This window comes from Rhopalosiphum maidis, chromosome 2 (assembly GCF_003676215.2).
Source record: "Rhopalosiphum maidis isolate BTI-1 chromosome 2, ASM367621v3, whole genome shotgun sequence".
NCBI lineage: Eukaryota > Metazoa > Arthropoda > Insecta > Hemiptera > Aphididae > Rhopalosiphum > Rhopalosiphum maidis.
Genome location: NC_040878.1, coordinates 88717830 through 88730944, shown reverse-complemented (window position 1 = coordinate 88730944; position 13115 = coordinate 88717830). Strand labels below are relative to the sequence as shown.

The window sequence follows — 13115 nt, the reverse complement described above, 5'->3', positions numbered from 1 at the left end:
ATAACATAATATTTCGGTTTCTTTTCGTCCGCCGGTTTTTTCATTTTATACTATAATCGCATGCCTCGTGGACAAGCAAAACACGACGAATTTCAGCTACCCGTATGCGTTTAATATAAAATTTAGTATAGGTTATGAAAAATATTTTGAAGTTGAGCTAAATATACTCCACCTACGTAAAATGTGTGTTTTATGTAATTGATTTTAAGGTGACAAGTAATTTATTTTTAAACGTCTGTTTTAAACTCCACGATTTTGTAAACGACTCTCAAGTTTTTGAACGAAAAACAACTTATAGGGACATGTATTCTGCTATTGTAATTGTTCATACCGATTATATATTACATATACAGAAAATGTATTTTATTTTATAAATGGCAGTGACGCAAATTTTCTGCGGAAAATCGAGAACATTTATGCACCGTGAGAAAAACCCACGCCGAACAGTCTGTACAGCACCAAACTTTGTTTTTCGACAAACGCGTTTATATTGTTATGTATGATACTCACATAGATATTATGTTATATGATATTTGATTTTCAAAAGTTATCGATTGGTATGGGCGGCGAATTCTAGTTTTCAGCATACATTATTATAATAGACTTGCTATACAGACATTTGAATACAAGGTTATTGTTTCACGAGGTTAATAACAATATAATGTTATGCTGCATATATATATATATATATATATATACTGCACGATAAGTACTATAAAAATAATTATATCGTTAATTCACCGGGCGTTAATTAATATCTCAAAAGCAGTTTTTTTATTTAAGAAACCGATCGGCTTTATGGGGTTGCGTGATTGCGACATTCGCAAATATTATTCTTATTTTTATCATATTATTTTACGATACTTATACCGGAATCACTACAGCGTGAACCGCGGGCGCAGACAGTCGTGAATTTGTATACAATAATAATGTATATTATAAAATGTATAATTGCAACGGTCTGCCGCACGTCAAAAGAGCTACTCTCTGCCGCGGTGGTGAGCATAATACACTCTTATCATACATTATACACACGCACCCTTGTCGACGCGTATAGGAATAATAATTTTAATAATATAATAACAATATTTTTATATAATATCAAACTCTGTTTGTGGAACGTCTCGTCGTGGTCGCACAACCGCTGCACCGCTTCATCTAAAAGTTCAATGGCTTATCGTAGTTATTATTATTTTCTTCACCACCGCCACAACCGTCTTTCCACACCCGTCTGGCACGGTGGTGTGTACAGGTGGTGCGACAGCGCCCACGGCCGCCACCGCCGCCACCCCCTTTGCCGGGGAGGGTCATTGAACCTTGCAACATCCCTTACTCAACACAATATTTATATACATGCACTATTTTACTACTACTACTACAACTACTAGTGACTACTACATAATATACACCCATTACACCCTCTTGACAGACAAACGACAATAAAGCGTACTCCCTGCGCACCTCACACTCACACTGTAAAGGTATTTTAATAATATACATATATACTATGCAGTATACCTCGTTTTTCTATTTGTTAATTATTATTATTTTCACCCTCTCACTCTTCCATCCGATAATAATTATTATTATTTTTAATACATTTCATTGTGGCTATATAATACTATTGCACGCGCGATGATTGATTAACGCCAATACCGTCGTCATCGGTGACAAAAATAGTAATATAAAATACGTACGAAATATATTATTATATAAATAAGGGTTGAACGAACTCGCGGGAAAGTGTTGCGCCGCGGTGCCAGCTACTTACGGGAGCGATAACCGTGGTTAGCCATACGCAGAATATTTTATTTGGGGGTTGCAAGTGCTTATCGTTTCCCTTATATTGTATGTAATTGGCACCGTACATAACAACACGTATATAATTATCTACACTCTACAATCTACACCATTATGTGACTTGAAACCGATACGAATTTTAATACAAAAAACCGCGCTGCTATATGCATACTTTATACATATACATAATATTTAGGTACATAGGTAACAGGTACGGCGTATACCCGTATTTAACAAGTGCACCGTACACTTATATTATTTATACCTATTATTTTAACTTTCTGGAAAGGTTCGTTCACTGCGACCGGAACAACTTATTCAATAAAAAATGTATTGTATTGTTTTTGATTGAAATTTAATTTAAAACTAATCATGCTATAGTTAAAGTGAATATTTTTACGCACAATTTATTCAAATAATAAGTATAATATAAACGTTTCATTATTATGCTTTTATCATTTTATTTTCATCAGTTTCGACTTTTTAAAATTAATTTGTTGTTTAAAAGTTTTTATTTTCTTTCCGGAAGTCTGTATACACAAAATATATTTGTTTTTATTCTGTTGCGATATAAATCAATCCACATATATATATATATTAATATTATATTATATTATACCAATGACATTATATGGACGGTCGCAGACGCATAAATATTTGTGTTTTGTACCTAAAAATCACAAGATTGTTTGCACTGACGCGTAATATATATTTCTTTGGCTGTTCAAACTCTCAATAATGAGAACGATACCTACTATACTTATATTATATACACATATACGATTAAAAGACACATATCGAATAAATGCAATCGAACACGATCGTGTAAGGTGGTTGGATTGTCATTCACATTAATTAGGTGCTCACAGACCATGTTTCAATAGTTGTGATTGTTATTGTAATTTTTATAGAAAATAATTTATGTTTCTAATAAAAAATCGATATTTTCCCCAATGACAAAAAGCAGAGACAAAATTTTAATTTATAATAGAAATGTAAAGTAAATAGAAATCAAGCAAAATATCACAACGTGATTATCTGATGAACAAATGGATTCAAAACTCAACCATTATAAATTATAATACAAATTAATGTAATTTTGTTAATATTATTATTATTATTATTATAAACTCGTAACTTTTCGTACGTCAAATTTAAATTACAATTTTTATCATGTAGTAATAATTATACGTTATTCGTATTTTTTACCATTGATATTATTTTTTTATTTTTATTATTATTATTACTATTACTATTAATAATATTACTATCGATAATTTTATTAATTTAGCATACCTTGATTTGTTTATTTGTTGTAATCAAATAAAATGTCTTTAATATGTTATTCGTGGAATGGCAGTTTTCTATACCGGTCGAAGATTAAACGTAAATTAATAACTAATTATATGTGTTGATCGATTTTTGCGCGATCGTTACAATGTTATGAATGTTTTAAGTTATTTAGTTTTCAGGACGTGCATTATCCATGTATGCAATAAAATATTTATGTTCCATAGATTCTATACAACTAAACTTCTTGTCATCATAGCCGTGGTATGGCTAGAAAGAACTGAACGGACCGGACTGGCATAATAATAATATAATAATAACAACAACAATCGTATCGTATCTATCGTAATTTATCGCATTTTTTTTTTAATTTGCATATTAAAAAACATTGGAAATTGGTGTTGTGATTATAAAATATAAAATCATTATTCACTTAATTATTATTTATCACCCAAGCGGTTTTACTCGCGTCAAAATAATGATACACACACACACACGTATTATATATTATATAGCTGCAGCCGCGAGCCGCATGCGCACCATCACACTGCCCCACTATATACCACCCTAGATCGAAAACGTTTCACCAAAATATTAAGATAAAACATATTCCGAGTAAACTCTATCCCCTTTGCGTCTGTAACTGTTCTAATTATGACTTATGACGTATACACGCTCACACACGCGCATAATACGGGTTGATCCATATTAAGTGTCTATACACATTAAGTACCTACTTCCTACCTTAAAAACTTTGAACTTTTTTGACAATATTATTTTCATATACATAAACTGATGTTATTGCAAAACAACGTTTTTGAATAATAAATTATATTTTTACAATATTTTATCAGTATCATTTTTAACTTTTTAACTTTTTTCAATAACACATACACATTTTTAATTTCATATTACGAATGAGAATGTATTTTCCAGAACACTTAGACATAAAAACAAAATATTTGTTTTCGACAAGCAGTTTATTTATTATTTAAGTAATTAAGTTAAAATTAACGGATTAAAGAACAAACATTTTTCGACGTACCCTTCTCCCCTCATATGCCACACTACACTACTTATCTTAACCTTAAATACTTAAGACGTATTAACTACTTATAAGTAAAATATGTAGCGAATATAGTGAAAAATAAAAGAACAGTGGACCAGAAATGTTGCGTTACACAAAAGTCGATAGTGGGTTCACCCGTCATCAACAGACTGCACTGGGTTAGAAAGAAAAGCCAAGATAAAATCTTTATAATAGCCACAAAAAAGTCAATAATATAGTTATCTAAAATAATGACTGTTTACAGTTAAAATAACCCAATTACCTATGTGATGGACTCGCACTTTACTCACATATTAGGTACTCGCGTTTTATTATTATTATTATTATAATCTATGATTTGAGGTATACAATAATAGTGTGCACTCACGTCAGTTTGCCACGATAAAACCGTTTTCGGATTTGTTGTTGTATATTTAATTTTTGACCGTGTCGGAATAATGGCCAGCTTAAAATTCAAGTCGTTCGCCCAATTTATCAAAACAATAATATCGACCCAATGACTAAGCGCTGCAGACCCGAATGTGAATTCGCATCGCAGCTGAAAAACAAATACAATATAACAATTTGAAATCGTTTATGAATATTTTATAGCGGACCTATCTATCACGACATGTAAACATGGTAATATGGCGTAATTATGTTACGAATATGACGTGCAAGACGAGTTAGGTTGGGTTGACGAGTTATCGACGATTATATTATTATTATGTGCACGCATAGAAATTGATTATCGTTTTATAATACAAGTTTATACATCCCGGCCAAAATCGAATTATACGCCGTATAAATGCACGTTAGTTCGATTTTCTCACCTGCCCGAGAAGCGTAAAAACGCTTTCGTTTCTACGATTCTGAAACCTGCAATCATAGGAGATCCCCACATTATACTATTATTCATAGTTATTATAATATTGAAATTTATTCATTTGCGGAGATAAACGTGGTTAGATAGTATACTATACATATACAGTACACTACCTCAACCTCAGTTATCTATAATATTATTAACATTTATGAGTGTACAAAAAAACTTATCTAATGATAGAATGTAATAATATACGTGTATTGATTTGTATGATGAGAAATCGGTTCCGAGAAACGAATATTAACAAAACAATTATTTGACAGTCGAACGAATTATGAGACATGTAATGGATAATAATCCGTTTTCTTTTTCGCAGCATACGAGATGCGACGAATTAGACATTTTACTTGGAATCATTTTTTCCATCGGTAGGTAATCGCAAATCGTCGACACTGACAACATAATTATTTATTAATTAATTCGCGCCAAAAATGATACCAAGTAATATAATATTGTCGTCGTAGTCCTCATAATATTATTCTGGACTGTCGACTCTCGCCATCAATAACGCAATAGGCCAATAAATGAATAGGCATTACAATATTTTGCATAATATCCTATTATTTTCAAACTTTTTACTATTTACGCTTATTATTAAATATTTTAAATCTGTGTGCACACAAATTATTAAATACACTAACCTTACCTAACCTAAATATTAATTACACTAACCTGACACACATGTATGGTTATGGTACACATAAGATATAATATTATGCAATATACATAAAATAATAATATTATGAGTTGTTAATTTATTGTGACTATAAAATTGTATCACTACATACTAAGTCATCATAAAATTATTCGTGATGTTCGGGTTAGGCGTTAAATAATAATAAGTATATACTTATATATAGCGTGAAGCATCACGCACGTAATCGAGATTTTTTTTCTTCACTCATTTATTTCGTGCGAGATGATGCCGTATCGTATTTTGAGGTGGAGTTAAACTTGTAATTTTACACAATATACCACAGTCCAGTACATTTCTTCATTGATTTCTGAACAATTTGAATATCTAACAATTATATTCAATAGGTACTCAATATTATTGGTACAATAGAGTTGAATAAAATTGTGCACTTTAAACACTTCGGATAATAAATATTAACTATACTTATATAGTTAAATAGTTTTAGTGTTGAAGGGTATACACTAATACTAAAATATTATACTAAAGCAAGTCACGATTGTTTTGAATATTTGTTTTTATTAAATAATTAAAATTATTGTATAGGTACTCGAGGTACCTATTATTTTATATGCATAGTTTAAAAAAACCCGTCTGGTATCCCTTGACACTCCGCCTCTTCGTATCGTTGAATAAATACGTCTATAAACTAAGTAGTAGAATTAAATAGGTACTAAAAACTAAAAAGTATTATAAACAATATAAAGTACTAATAGTACTATAATTAATAAATAATATAGAGTATAGACTATATTATTATTATAATATAGATATGCAAATATATAATCGGTATTCGATATCAATATAATTTGTAGGTAATTTTTATTCGACGTTAAGACACTTTACATATTATGTACAATATGTGTTTTTCAAATTGAGTACCGGAAAAAAATATAACAATAATTTTTTTCTAATTTTTATTAGATTTTTACAATTATAGATTTAATTATTATTTTATTTAACTAAAATAGGTTCATTTTCCCCAACAGTCCTCCTAAATCGAATATTCCAATTTTTTTCTTCAACCCTCGTTTGTGAATTTTGAGTAAATACGTCTGACCAAGACGATAAATTAGTAAAACATAACTAAACTTAGCCTTAGCTAAATAAACAAGCCATATATAACGTACCCATATAAAAATAATATCGTTGTTTCTCAAATATTATATAATATTATAGTACATAATATTATATTACAAACAAATTACATCTGCAAAAACTCAGTGACAACAAAACCGCGATGACTCGTTTCATATTAAATATTATAGCCCCGTTGTCGCCATGGATACGCGTGCACGCTTTATAATAATAATAATAATGTAAACGTAGTATACCGTTTCCGACGACCTCGGTCAAAGGCATTCGTGTTGCGACCGCTGCAGCCGCCGTCGTTGCACCCACTTGATGATATTATATTATTTTTGTATAGGCCATAGCACTATATACGTATACTATCAGACACCGCTTACTACGCTGTACGGGCGGTGTTGAGGTCGTCGTAACTACTCACCGCCATCTTTTAACGAAATTATAATATATTATTTTGGCTCACTTTGTCAACTTTTCATCACTACAGAGTAAAGGTACTCAATGTAAACTTTATTATACGTCATGGTATATAAATATGGTCCTTAATACTTACCTACTCAAGTAAGGCGCCAGTGCGTCACTTATTGACCGACGGAATCCTTTTTTTTTTGGTTTAATTGTTCACGAAAATTGACTCGCCGACAATGAATATTTGAGTACGAAACTTTTTCATTTGCACTAAGTTACTATGTACTTAATATTAAATTACCTATTATATTTTATATTTTTAATCGCATCACTTCCCGATATTTAATATAGAAATACATTTTTTAACATTTTTTTTAAGCATTGACCTACATATTATTCTTTTTAATGTGATATTCCTGAGCAGAATAATTTTCTTGGAATTTCGGAAATCTAAATATTGACTATCGAACCAATAGTTAATTATTTACCTTCGGTAATTTAAAGTTAAGTCAAAGTGTAGAAGTAATGTTTAATTCACCCACAACCGTTTTGGAGCACCACATTCACTTTAAATGTTTATAAATAAAGTTGCGGGTTCAATATTCGTTATTTGTATACGGAATTTCTCAGAAAAAATATTCCACTTTCAAATTGTATATTAAATATCATATAATATAAAGTGCTAGAGATTGGAGCCATTTAAATAAAAATAAAAAACTAAAAATCATTATCTAGGTACGTTAAATGTACATATACCTATATATTATATATAGGTATATACCTACGCGTGCGCTTAAGGTAAAATTGTTTTATAGCAGATGACTCGCAGTATGTAAAATACTATAGGGTACTTTTTGTTTTGTTTTGCAAATATAAAATATTTTATGTTCAGTTTGTCATTTTGTTGTCAGTTGCATTAGTATTTGTATGATATAATAAGTAACAAATATCAATGTCAAAGAAAACCTTTTTTTACATAAAAATGACATAAAGTTTGAACGGTTTTATCTTAAAAATGGAAATCTGATTATCTATAATAACATTTAACATGCCTATATTATATATATAATAAATATACTTATTTGTAATGTTAGGTGTAACATAGCCACATAGGTATTATATTAATTATTATTTATTATTAATATGAAAGCTACGGACACACAACATTGAGTCATAAATTACATGTAATCATTTTTATATATTCTGCAGTACACGTACACTCATTATAAGTCATTAAGTTGAAAGGAACATCTTGGAAAGTTTTTTTTTGTACAAAATGTACAACATTTATTTCATATTATTAACATACAATTTTTAGCATTAGATAATCCTGCTATAGATATTTTAATGAAAAAAAAAACTATTCTGATTGCCCTATCCCATCCTTGTCGGGTGAATTTAAATTCGCAGTTTAAGAGAATTTCGACCATTTGGTTTTCTTTCATAAAAATAATTAATAAGTAGGTCAAGATAAGGTATATCTACGAGAGAGGTACAAATGCACTTTGACGATATTAAATTATTGTAAAACAGATACGGAAAAGAAAAGAGACGTGTTTGTGCCTATATTTATGTATATTATAATGTAGGTATACATTTTTTTTACACGCAGTAAAACCATCTCATTATACTTAATAATATAGTTTTATGTATTAAATAAATATGTGATAAAAACATTTTGGCGCTGTACGCTTAGAAACGTATTTCTCGGTTAAAAAGTTTTTGCATGCGTCCGCAAGAGATTAATATTGTTGTGATTATAATTTATAATATAGGGCATATTATGACATGACGGGTATTTCCTATGGTATTTCTATATAATGCAGAATAAAATTTAACTTATTTGTGTATGATATATAAACGTTATATCTCATTCCATGTTTAAAGAGCTAATACATTATTTAACATTATAGAATATTAAACGTGTACATGGACGTATCAAACGCATCGCACAGACTGTTTTTGAGATGTCAGTACCAACTCAATATATATTGTTTACTTTTAGATCAGAGAACGAAGTACGTTTGATTTTTTTTTTTTAAACGAAAATGATATGAAGCGTTTGTAACCGCACAAAGGACTCTGCATGGTGTTGTCATTTGTTATAAATTATTAATTATTCCGACAATAATTGTTTATTCAATCGGTTCGTATAATATTATCTTATGGTGGACAAGAAATCATTAAGATACCTATAGGAAACAAATGGAAACATCTTGCAAGCCCTTGATAATTAGATAATAATCATAATTCATAATACAAATAGAATAATAAAATATTAAAATATAATTACAATATTATTATTGTATTATTACCCGGCCAAGATGTTTTTCATCAACCGACGCATTATCGACGTTGTAGGAACGTGCTAAATAAATTTAAAATACACACGTTTATGGTTGGTGGAGGGTTATCGAGAAGGCTAATTATTGGAAATCGGCAGCGGCGATTTCAAACGGATATGTTCACGATTAAATGTTTAGGCATATTATGTAATCTTCGCATTCTCGAACTTTATCCTGTGGGAATAACGAGAGTAATATTAGTATAAAAACATTTTTTTTTAATTCATTATTTTACACATGCGTAATATACGTAGTCTTATACCTAAGAAAACGATAAGTTATCTGAATCTAATTTATATATAATATTAATTATATTATTGTTATTATATACCTACTATAATGTATTGCCCATCAATAAATTGCGAGAATGATAATTAAAGTATAGGTATAGGCAAAATAAAATAATATTGAGTTGCTATTGTAGTGTGCCGTTATGTAGAAAGTCAGTAAAATTTGTTTCGATTTCGTTTACGCGTATACGCGTATCGCGGAGAGAAAAAAAATAATACGGTCGGTCGTTCATCGGATTTTGTGCCGGGGGATGCTTGCGTTTCTAACTGTTTTTCTTAGTTTTCATGTTTTTCCTATACTAATTTTCGTGCGGTAAGACACGTGACGATTTTTTTCCCACTACAATTTCAGTACTACACTATAATAATATAGATACAATATTCCGACGACGCATTAAACAAGCAACGTGATCATCCGCCGGATTTATTATAAAATTGAATAAGTTGCCCGGCGGCGGAGATCCCGATTTTTTTCTTCCCTGCAAACGATTCGCGTATTATGTATACCAAATATTATGTATTATATAATTTGTAACCCACCGAATGATTTAATATTATAAGAACATTGCTGCCACATTTGCACAAATTTAGGTCAACCGCAGCTACAGAATAGACCCACGGTCTCCCGCACTCAGCGATATATTGTAATAGGTATTCCAACGAGCGACCACCGACTAATTAACCATCCGAATAATTGATTATTGTTCTCCGTACAAAAAGAGAATATATTAAAATAATATTATATACCAACCAATAATGCATAATAATTATATTATATCGATAATAAAACAAGTAACAACACGCGTGTAATATGTACAATGTACATATTATTATAATTGAATGCGCGACCACGACCACAAATTCTTGAAATTTTTCTCAAATGAACCACAATACGCCCGCTTTATAATTATATTCACGAGATGGTAGTTTTTTCATTGCGATCCTTAAAACCTCCCCTGAAATGCATATAATATAATATAATAATATAGGCAGCATCATACGAATCACCAAAATAAAATAAACCTAATTTAATTCACCACAAAAAAAATTATTCCTCATCAGCGTTCCAGATAAATTTTGTCCGCGGACTTTTGGTAACTTATCTAATATTGGTTTCTATTCTGAAGTAGATAATTATTTTTAAGGTGACTTGGGTACATAAGAAATCTTTATATATGTTTCTGGTTATATTGTCATAAAAAAGTACCTATTAACATACAATTTTAAAAAGAATCATTAATTATATTGCAGTGTTTCCTGAAACAGCTCAAAAGTCGACTGTAAAAAACTATTTATTTTTCCTAATCTTATATTTCGAATCACCCAAACAACAAAAACAATCGTTCTATATATATTAATATAATATAAATGACTGTAGTACCTATGCCTACATATGATAACGCAATAATGTGTATTGTATAATATATTATATTCATTATAATATTATAATGATGATGACGATAATAACAATAATAGTCTGGTCGGGGGCCGCATGGGTCATCTGGCGGGCGATTTAACGGGAAACGTCTTTCGCGCACAGCCGACGGACCCGAGTAAAAAAAAGCTCTTCGGACCCGTCCGGTTCGCGGCATCATCACTTATCGCGAGCGCGCGCGTGAGAGAATATATTACTAAAAAAACAACTATAACTATACAGTATTGTTCTAATCTATATTGTATATTAAACATTTGTACAATTAACTTAATTGGGCCCCCGGCATCGTTATAAAAATATTATATTATATACCTCTTTTATTTCCATTATTCACGGTACGGCACTCAGCTCATACTATTTAATATTATATTATATACATTAACAACAAATACAATGAAACAAATCATATTATAAAGCAAAGATTTTGGGACGCTCACATACGATGCTTGACATAATTAATATATTATTAAATTGTAATTTCGTAAATAAGCTTACGAATTGATATACATAATATAATATGAATAAACACATTTAATGTGAATTTGTTATAGGCGCCAGTTTTCAAAGGATTTTTACCATAAATTTAATAGCCTGTAACTTTAAAGGGATCTAGGAAAAATTTTCAAACACATTTTTAACATTTTATTTACCTATTCAGTACTTTATTAAATACAAATTTAATTTAAGTTTATACTATTTAAAAAACGTTTAGTGTTAGAAAACAAACCACATGCGTAGGATCAAATACTTACATTATTTTAAACATCCTCTTTTTCTTGTTTTTTGACTTTAGTAAGCATAAACCCATTTAAAATGCATTTATAGGTATAATTTTATCTAAATCAGTGGTATATCTATAACCTATAGTGAATCATAGTAAGTAAAGAAAGGCGCTCGATCTTTCATCTGACATATTATATAGACGCATATTATAGTGAATAGCTTCAAGTATTATTAGTTAGTAAGAATATGTATCAGGTACGAAGTATCTATAAGCATTATGATTTATGAATAGGGTTATTTGTTAAAACGATTTTTATTTGTATGTTATTATATCACTAATATTATTAGATAATATACAACTGGTATTATTACTTATTAGGTACCTACATAAAATTTTCTATTGCTGCATAAAAAGGCTATGGTAAAAATTTACTATTGATAAGCTTCAACTTAAAATTAAAACAATATTATACTGAATTTTGGAGTACCTACTATTAATTATAAAATAATTAATTAACACTAGAGAAAATCCCCCTCCCCATTGCATAGCCCTAGGCACGTGCCTTCCTCGCGTTAATTTTACGGTATACAGTAAGTTGTTGTCGTAGTTAGGGATGATAATCGAAAAACGAAGTCAAAGGCTTTCCATAATACCGTTTTTCGTGGTATCTATTGCGAAAAATCATCTTCGAAAAAAATATATATAAATGTAAAATTTTGGAATAATTAAAGTCACGAATATATTCAGTCATCACACGGCGTACACGCTTAATTAAATTTCGTTTTCGAATAATTAGTAGGAAAACAAATACCTTCAATTCACTACGGTCGAATTGAAGGTACCTAGTGGCAGTAGGTATGTATATTTCGTTGAATCTCGTTCCAGTTATCCGGCAAATGTATATATATTATTATAGTGTATAAATGTATAATCGACGTTTAGTGTGAAAACCGTGAATGCCGTTACATTAATAATAATAATATGATATCACACCAGTTATAGTAAGACCGAAACCGGTGAAAGTTTTAGCGCGTTTACTTTCACTGACGGTCGCCGAATAATCCCAACTGTGCAGAATGCGAACAAGCAGCGACGGGCATATTATT

The 13115-nt window shown here is 30.1% G+C and overlaps 1 protein-coding gene across 2 annotated transcripts in view; it reads left to right on the top strand.

The window, feature by feature from the left end:
- The window catches only part of LOC113551563 (ecdysone-induced protein 74EF), a 113993-nt gene that overhangs the window by 17237 nt on the left and 83641 nt on the right, over positions 1–13115 (top strand). The gene's annotated exons all lie outside the window — the stretch shown is intronic.